The sequence below is a fragment of the Berghia stephanieae genome, chromosome 2, assembly GCF_034508935.2.
Source record: "Berghia stephanieae isolate SIO BIC M18660-M18661 chromosome 2, UCSD_Bste_1.3, whole genome shotgun sequence".
Lineage (NCBI taxonomy): Eukaryota > Metazoa > Mollusca > Gastropoda > Nudibranchia > Aeolidiidae > Berghia > Berghia stephanieae.
Window position 1 is genome coordinate 77,394,538 of NC_088361.1, and position 10,000 is coordinate 77,404,537.

Genomic DNA, 10,000 nt, shown 5'->3' on the forward strand with positions numbered 1-10,000 from the left:
ATCATCTTCACTTCTTTTCTAATTAATTTTTATCATTTATTGCTTTTATGCATCTTTTTTTCTCTTCTTCATTTTTCTTCTTTTTTCTTCTTATTTCTTTTATCATTTTTTCTCCTCTATTTTCTTTCCTCTTTTGATTCTTTTTTCTATGCCTCCTCTCTTTTTCATTCGTACTTATTTTTATTCTTTTTTCATTTTATCTCTTTGATTCTTTTTTTAATGCTTGACTTTTTTCCGCAATCATTCATAGATTATGTCTTTCTTTCGCCTATCTAATTTTTTTTCTTCTTCTGATCTCTGCCTTGTTTAATTTAAATTGAAATTGCAAATATTCAGATTATTATTTTACATAAATATCTGATAGATTTTATGTTAGATCAAATTCAACATCTACTTTTCTTCTGTATATTTGTACCACAATGTTATACACACTTTTAGATTTAGAAAATGCTCACCCTATTAATTGTGAAAGCGTGTAATACGCTCATGTTTGGAAATAGTACTCATGAATTTTAAGCTTACCCGTACTAGACATGTTTTTCCTATATTATTTGTGAAATATTTGTTTCTAGCTATTCTGTAGAATCATATTACAATGTTATCTTTTGTCAATTTGGAATATGACTTTACTACCCATTTATGGCTTGATAAACATAGGTATGGCTTTTTAGATAATAGCAAAATGAGGATTCTTATCCGGATCTTTATTGAATCTGTTGCAAGCGCCGTACAACCCTTAAAATGAAAAAACAATTATGGAATCTGAAGCTCTAGCTGAATGCAGCTACTGGACTCTGAGTTGTCGACTATGATTATGTTATAACTATTCAACATTCTATCTGTATTTATATTCTTTTTTTTTTTTTTTGGTCATGTTATGACACAAATCGGTGACTTGTCAACTCAAAACATTAATAGATATAAAAATTTTGATGCCGTAAATAATAAATTAACAAAAAACAATTATTACCAAACATGTTGTATGAATTAAAAGTTGAATATTTTCTTGGCTGAAGCACTGGGGTATAAGTACTGGCTTCCAATATTTTGATATGTCAATCTTATTACAAACCACTCTCTATTGAGATTTTATGGATTCAAAGGGATCCTATATTTGATCTTAATACATTTCTCCATACCAGCGTTGACATTTTAAAAGTCGTCTTGAGGAACCTTTGTCAACTTCTTAATTTGCCTTCGTTTATTGTTGCCATTTTTTCATACTATTGATGTACATGAGTACGGATGCTGTATTAAAATTGAGAACTCAACATTGTTTTCTTAGATTTGAATTTAAAGATTCACGTGTTCAATTTTTCATTCTTGAATTCTTTAGGATGGGGAAAGAGGGGGGGGGGGGGGGGGGGGGGGGGAGGGAATTGTGCTTCTCCAGCTGACTGTTGTGTTCCACGTCCGTTCTCATCTTTCCTATTTCTTTATTTTTCCCCGGATGGGGTCTTCTGACCTCCCATGGTGGAAAGAGAGGTCACTCACTGTGTCTTTTATCTCTTATCTCTTTCCCTTTCCATGTTGCTCTCTCATGGTGAACAGGTCACTTGCTGTGTCTTCTATCCCCTTTACATATATTTTTTATGAGTTGCTTTCTGTCCTTGCCTTTGTCTTGGAATGGGTTTACTTGGTTCTGTCCTGATCCTCTCCGGAATCCTTGGCTGAGAGGGAAATCGTCAAAAGTATGCAAGGATTTTCATTGTAAATCCTCTCTCTTTTATGGACTGATCGTTACATTTTTGTGTTGAAAATATCTTTTAAACATTTGAATGAGACTTTTAGGTACATTGATGGTATGCTTTTGGAATTTCTTGGATACTTTAATTTTTTCACTATCCCATTTCTTTCCTTTTTAAAAATTACTGGCGCTGATATAACCTAAATGTTTTGCAAGCGCCATGAAACCCTTTTTCAGGATTGAGATTGCTTGGTGTTTTTTCCCTGGTTATGAAATATCTGCGTTTCAATTCATTTTGTTCCAAACGCAGACGGCCGATAAATACGAGATTACAAACACCGTCTAATTCCTACTACCAAAGACTGTTTTCACCATTGGATCTGTGGCCTGGCACATAATCCCTTGACGTCAACACACTTTAACTTTAAGACAAATTAAAGCCTTCATGCATGATGCGACGATAACATAAGAATTAAAGAAAAATTGTGACTCAGCACGTCCATCGGGTGATATGTCGAAATTAACAAGATGGAAAAAAAAAAACTCAGTTTAAAGTTTGTCCTTTCTCTTCCCCCCCCCCCCCCCTCTCTCTCTCGCCTCTCTCTCTCTCTCTCTATCTATCTATCTATCTATCTAAAAACATCAGACTTATAAAATATTTTTAAACTTTAGGAAATTAGACTCATTCTTCACAATGAATGCGTTTACTTAAACATTAATGTTGTTATATATATAATTTCATTCATCTAGTCTCTCTAGATTTTATACCAGTTTAAGGCCATTGGTCACAGATATGGCCACATTTTCGATGTCCCGGAGAGAGAAAAGGGGGGGGGGGGGGGGGGGGGGGGGGAGGGGTAAACTTAAAACGGAGAATAAGCTCTTTTATATTATCAAAAACAGAATGACATCATATTTACGTCCGCTTAAAATATAATAATCCATGTTCGATATCCGATCATTGACATGCTGTTACCTTATCTCTTCTTATCAAACTGATGCATAAAATTTAAAAATAGAAATGCATATTATATATATATATATATATATATATATATATATATATATATATATATATATATATATATATATATATATATATATATATATATATATATATATATATATATATATATATATATATATATAATATATTCTTTGACGCTTATGTCAGAAATAGTAATATCATCATATTATATACATAACATGCAATTTTGTTATAGTAAAGTTACATAAAATGAGATAATGAGATTTGCACATCAAATTGCCTCCCTCTTTCCTTTCTAAGGGTAAAAATCTTGTCCTTTCTCTTCCCCCCCCCCCCCCTCTCTCTCTCTCTCTCTCTCTCTCTCTCTCTCTCTCGCCTCTCTCTCTCTCTCTCTCTCTCTCTCTATCTATCTATCTATCTATCTCTCTCCCTATCGCTCTTCCTTCTTATCTATCTTCTCTGTATGTGAGGAATAACTATCGATGCTGTGAGTTTGTCCAAAATGCTCAAAACACCCACCAGCAGGACACAACACACCAATACACAAAACCACATGCAATCCCGAACGCCCAAAGTCCGATCGCTAGAATTCAATGTGAACCATTCATAAAAAGCGGTCGGCCATCAACAACTATAGATAGTATGCAGATGACGTCACTCAGGCCTTTGTTATTGTTTTTGCCATCCGCGTTTGTGAGTTCTCACTAAACTGTATTAACCTGACTATAAACGTTCATGGTTACACAGAGTTTGTGTGTTGGTCCGTTATACTTCCGGATGGCAATGTTGTGAACTCCTTGGCCAAGCGCATTCTATCTATAGATAGTATGCGCTTGGCTAAGAAGCTCATAACATTGCCATCCGGAAGTATAACGGACCAACACACAAAACTGTGTGTATCCATGAACGTTTATAGTCAGGTTAATACAGTTCAATGAGCATTACTCACAAACGCGGATGGCAAAAAACAATAACAAAGACTTGAGTGACGTCATCTTCGAACTATCTAGAAGGAGCTGAGTTACTTCAAGTTTGTTTCTCCCATATGAAACTAAGCTTCAAATATCAATATTATTACTATATACTCTAAATATATTTTGAGTCATAATCATACTCTGTTATGTCATAATAACATGAGTGTATGTAAACACACACACACACACACACACACACACTCATGCACATAAACACACCAATGAACAATTTCCACTTGTTCACTCTCTCTCTCTCTCATTCTCTCTCTCCCCCTCCCCCCCCTCTCTCTCTCTCTCTCTCTCTCTATCTCTCACACACAAAAACAAACACGGACACACACGCACACACACACACACACACACACAGACACATGCATACACGCACGCACAGAGAGTTCCTGTCATCACATGTATTTGTTTATCAATACCAGCAATCATATCAGCATCATATCACTAATTTTTGGAAAGCGCATTGAGCATGGAAATCCGTGGAATATAAATGGGCATGTAAATATGAATGCTTCTGTTTATAAATACCACAATGGAGAAACAGGTTATCGACGTTAGGCATTGAGAATTGGGGAGATGGTGGTGAGGTGGGGGAGAGGGATGGAGGGTGGGAGTTATTTATGAATATGAATAGAAGTTCGATGACCTTTTTTGATAAGACAAGCGGGGTATATTAGGTTTATCGGGGGTTGGCATCTCATTGCACTCTTCCACACATACGACACGATGGCGATTTGCCAAGGTTTCCAACACTGTTCTATCCTCACCAGAACAATGCTAGAGTTAACAATTAATTACATCTAGCGTGTTTTGGTTGTTTACCACGCCCAATACGCTTCCGCATTCTTTATTTATTCTCGCAAAAAGGCTATTTGGAGGCTCCCCGGTCTTTGTTTCGTACCCGCTGCGCTTCGTGGCCTTGATCAAGTCACCGTGGAGTTATTACGGTCTCCCTCTGCAATTGACCTTAAAGACAAATTTCCCTATAGACTGAATAAATGGAATTTAATTAAATTTTGAAACAAAATGTTAACTTTATAGATAGAACGAAGATGACGTTACTCAGGTCTTTGTTATTGTTTTTTGCCATCCGCATTTATGAGTAATTCTCACTAAACTGTATTAACCAGACTATAAACGACCATGGTTACACACAGTTTTGTGTGTTGTTCCGTTGTACTTCCGGATGGCAATGTTGTGAACTCCATAGCCAAGCGCATACTATCTATACAATGAAAGGTACTTTATGGATGATTTATTGAGTAATGGCACGTTACAGCTTTAACTCACCCAAACCTATAGATTTTTGCTACTTGGCTTAATGTATTAAAAATGAGCATGTACATAGATAGTTTTATTCAACAAACATGAACATACGAAAACCAAAAAAAACAACAAAACATTAGCTACGTCTATAATTTGCCTCAGAAAAATGTAATAAATAGGCATGCGGTAAAAGTAACCCCGGGTAAACGCCGGATATAGTCGGTGTTAGGGTTGAGTGAGTTAAGCCGCGCACTCACTTCCACCTGATTCTCAAAATATACCAACACGAGTCGGTCGGTTTTTCATTCATCTGACAGTTTACATTTATTTTGTCAGACCAAAATTGTGATGATGATAAAAAAACAAAAAAAACAAAGAAAGAAAGAAAGAAAGAAAGGAAGAAGAAGAAGAAGAAGAAGAAGAAGAAGAAGAAGAAGAAGAAGAAGAAGAAGAACAAGAAGAACAAGAAGAACAAGAACAAGAAGAACAAGAACAAGAAGAAAGAGGAGAAGAGGTGACAGAGGAGGAGGAGGAGGAATAAGAAGAAGAGGAGAAGACTCGGGTATAAATAGGTGTAAATGAGTACCTGGCTGTAGAATTTGGTTTTGCATGGCCTTTCTTGGGAATAAATCAGGCATATTCAAGCGTATTAAACATTATAAAGCAGTGACATCTATATGAAGTCCTAGGTCACGGCCCCAACACACACTACTGCCAACCCGCCACCCACCCGCAAAGTCTGACTCGTGGCAAACCGAGTAAAACCCTAGAAAGAGGAGAGCTAGGCTAGGTAAAACTAAAACATGTGTTCTATTTATAAAAAACATCTCTAAACAAATCATTGTTTAATTATTGAACACTTAAAACCAATTTCTAGTTCTAGAAAATAATAATATATATATATATATATATATATATATATATTATATATATATATATATATATATATATATATATATATATATATATATATATATATATACGTAAAAAGGTAAATTAATGTACGTAGAACGGGTGCACATCATGAGGCATGAAAATATGTATTACACTACAAGGTTGGAGAGATAGAGAGATAGAAATAGAGAGAGAGAGAGAGAGAGAGAGAGAGAGAGAGAGAGAGAGAGAGAGAGAGAGAGAGGGAGGGGGGGGGGGGCATATTTTAAGAAGGGAGAGATTTAAAAAATATATCTATATCACATAAATCAAGCACGATACACCATGACATGTGAAATAATCTACAAGGGAAGGAGGGAGAGAGGAAGAGATAGAGGACGGGAGCTAGATAGATAAAGAGAGAGATGAAAATATAGAGGAAGAAGAGAGAGCGAGAGAGAGAGAGGGGGGGGAAAGAGAGAGAGAGAGAGAGAGAGAGAGAGAGAGAGAGAGAGAGAGAGAGAGAGAGAGAGAGAGAGAGAGAGAGAGAGAGAGAGAGAGAGTGAAATGGAAATTTAAGATGTTGGGGGGAGGGGAGGGAATTGTATTTTTAATTGTAATAAATATTTCTTGTCCAAAAAATTTAGTGGTTTAACTCTCTCCTTACCAGCCAATTTCAGGATTTTCCCCAAAACTTCACTCCCAACTAACACTAAAATATATTTTTTATCACTCAAACACAATAGCAGTAAGTTCTTGCGATAGATAATTTCTTGAGCAAAACATGCTATACAACACACTGTTCATTTTCTTTAAATTTTATGATGGACAAGAGAAATTATTTGGATAAGAAAAATGTTGGCTGGATTGTAACGAATGTGACGATTTTCCTATTGTTCTGCCCTAACCAACAAAAGGACAATATCTGGGCTGACCCAGATCCAACCAGTTTTGCGCAATCGACACATTTCGTTTTTTCATTCATAACTCTTTAATTCTATTACATAGTGGAAGGCATCTAACATTAAATAATAGCTAATGATAAATTGCGTTTTTCTGTTAGTCGGCGATTTCATTGACGTAATATGTTGCGTAATATTTTGAGATACTGTTCTTTCTTGGTTAATATCATAGAGAATACAGGACTAGAGACGACAACAGGAAAACGTCATCAAAAGTGGCTAGTGAGAGGTCGAGCGCCGCCATTTTCTTTTATATGAAACCAGGGACGCTGTGCGATTTAATCTCTATATGAATGTCTTTGACTGAGCTCGATTAACCTTGATTTGTGGACGGAAAATAGCAAAAAAGGCCAGGTTTATGATGATAGACCAAATTAGACATATTAAACTACACTTTTACTTGTACATTTAGACTTGGCTCCAATGATCGGGTTTATATTGATAACTTTAAAAAAAAATTATGAATAATTTATAACTCCCTTATTTGTGGGGCGATTTTGTCATTCGTGGTATCAATTTTATTGTAATAAAGTGATAGGAACTTGAGAGTTATTTTTTCTGACGCGAAATTATTACTTTGTAATTTTAGCACTAAGAAAAGTAGTTGGTAAATAAATTTGGGACACCTCTTTGATCTACTGCCACCGTCCATTCGTGTAGAATTGTGAATCTCACCGTCGATGTATTACGCTATTGTTACGCAAGGAATATAACACCTTTTTGAGTAGGCCTAAAAGCTAAAATCTAAAAGTAAAAAATATAATTCTGAGGAATTTGAAAGTCACATTGGTGAAATCAGCTTGAAAAAAGAAGAACATTGGTCCTTATTTCAGAAAAACCGGTTGAAAACCAACTGTTTTACGAATAAATTTGATTTAAAAAATTGCTTTTGTTTATTTTAGCTTTTTTAAGCAACTTTTTTTTTATTTATCGGCCGATTTTCTTGATTTGTATATCATTCTTTATATCTCAATGAGACGAGATCAGTGATATACTTTGTTTGTTTCAAATGTAACTAGAACATAATTTGGCTTCTTTACCTATCAACCGTGCCTAGATAATATATTCAACGTGGTGATTGTGACGCAACTATGCCATGAGCGTCTTCCAGTGTTTCAACGATGGTTCAGTTCATTGTGACGATTGTTTAGCTATGAGTGACCGTAGAAAACGAAAAGGCGACTCCAGGCATCAAAGGGTAGGCTTATATCATCAAAGGATGTCTACATGATTGACATGGCCATATAGGGAACTCATTATCTACTCTCCCATAAAGAATCTGAATACGAGAGGTCGAACGCCGCCATTTTCTTTTTTATGCAACCAGGGACGATTAGCCACTAAAAAGTGGCTGTTGCCTGGTCTACTCCTAGTAGTCTGTGGTTAATACCATGCAAATGACTACCTGTAACCAACAAAAGGACAGTATCTTATACGTCCGTCTCACATACTGTTCATCCATGGTTAACCGCAATGCAAATGCCCGTCCGTTTTCACCAAAAGAACAGTATCTAAGTTGTGAATATAGCAAAATACGACTAACTCGATCGACAAACGTCTCACACGAGTCACGCTTCTCAACGTCTCCCACCAGTCACAAACGCCGTCCAAAACGAAGACATGGCCGTCAGAGGATTACGTCATAATCATGCATAATACTTGACACCTTTTTATTGTGTAAAAACTGAAAGTAATAAATATCATAGTGGAGAATATAAAAACAAAACTGTTGAAATCAACTATTAAAAAGGAGAACATTAGTCTTTGAATCATAAAAATCGGTTGAGAAACAACTGTTTTAAGAGTAAATAAATATCAAATCCGTAAAATCAATCCAAATGTAAAGTCATTTTATCTAAGTAACCATTTTCAATATACGTGGAATATTTCTAAGTCTGTAAAATATAGATTCTTAGTAGGATGTTAGAACTTGCAGCTTACTTAGAAAAGTGCAGCTCATAGTGAAGTAGAATACAGAATGTAGAGTAGAATCTAGCAACACTATGGTTTATCCCCTATTGTAAATCGTTCCCACAATTCTTTCAAGGCACACCTCTTACTAGTTTCGACAGTTCCCTGTCAGTCTACAATCCAACCCCTAAGAGTATGATCAAATCATATTCAAACCTGAAACGTCAAATCCCTACATGTTTATGCCTTTTATGATGTAATATTATTTTGGTACTTACGTCAAAATAACAAAAATCAACTACAATCTGTTGCTTTTATTCCCATATACCAATTGAGACCAATCAACGAAAGTAATTTTCTACTACTAAACACAACGACCAGTCCTTAACTTGAAACATAAAACTGTCCTAAACCCATTAAGTATTGACCATATTTTCATTGAAATCCTAGCGTAGTTAACTTTGTTTGAATATTAATCATGTTTAATGAACAGCAACCGAAAATAAATGCAATCTCTTACAGCTACCCCCATTGTTCTTTCCAACATTGCTCAAGTTTTATAGCCATGTTTTTCTACAAATTATAGCGTAAACATCTTGCATAAGCTTACTCTCTTACACGGTTATTGATGCTATGAGTTTAAGTAAAATGCTCACAACAACCGCCAGCCGGAAATAACGAACCGACACACAAAACTACGAGAAACCTTGAACGTTAAAAGTCTGAAATGTGGGGTAGTTGCTCACATATGTAATGGCTGATGATCGCATAGCGGTGTTTTTGATAGATAGTAATATTATCCTTTGCGTTGTGTTGTAGACGTTAATAATGACGAAAGAGTTCAGGGGCCGATGATGATAACTGAATGTACAACATCAAGACATTCAAATAAAAATCCAGATTCCAAGTTTCATTTCTTACAGCTCTATTGGTTGTGATAATTCCGAAATCCAAATCAAATAGCATGGTCATAATTCAATCGGTTTCATAATTCCAAATCCAAATCAAATTGCATGGTCATAGTTCAATCAGCTTCATAAATTCCAAATCCGTAAAATCAATCCAAATGTAAATTCATTTTGCCTAAGTAACCATTTTTAATATACGTGGAATAATTCTAAGTCCGTAATATAAACATTCTTAGTAGGACGCTAGGAAAGTGCAGCTCATCGTAAAGTAGAATGCAGAATCCCGTTTTCCCTCGAAACATCCTCTTTTATCCCTATCAAAATTTTACCCACAGTTCCATTGTTTCCACACCCCCTTGCAGTTTCGACAGTTCCCTGTCAGTCTACAATCCAACCCCTAAGAGTAAGACCAAATCATAATC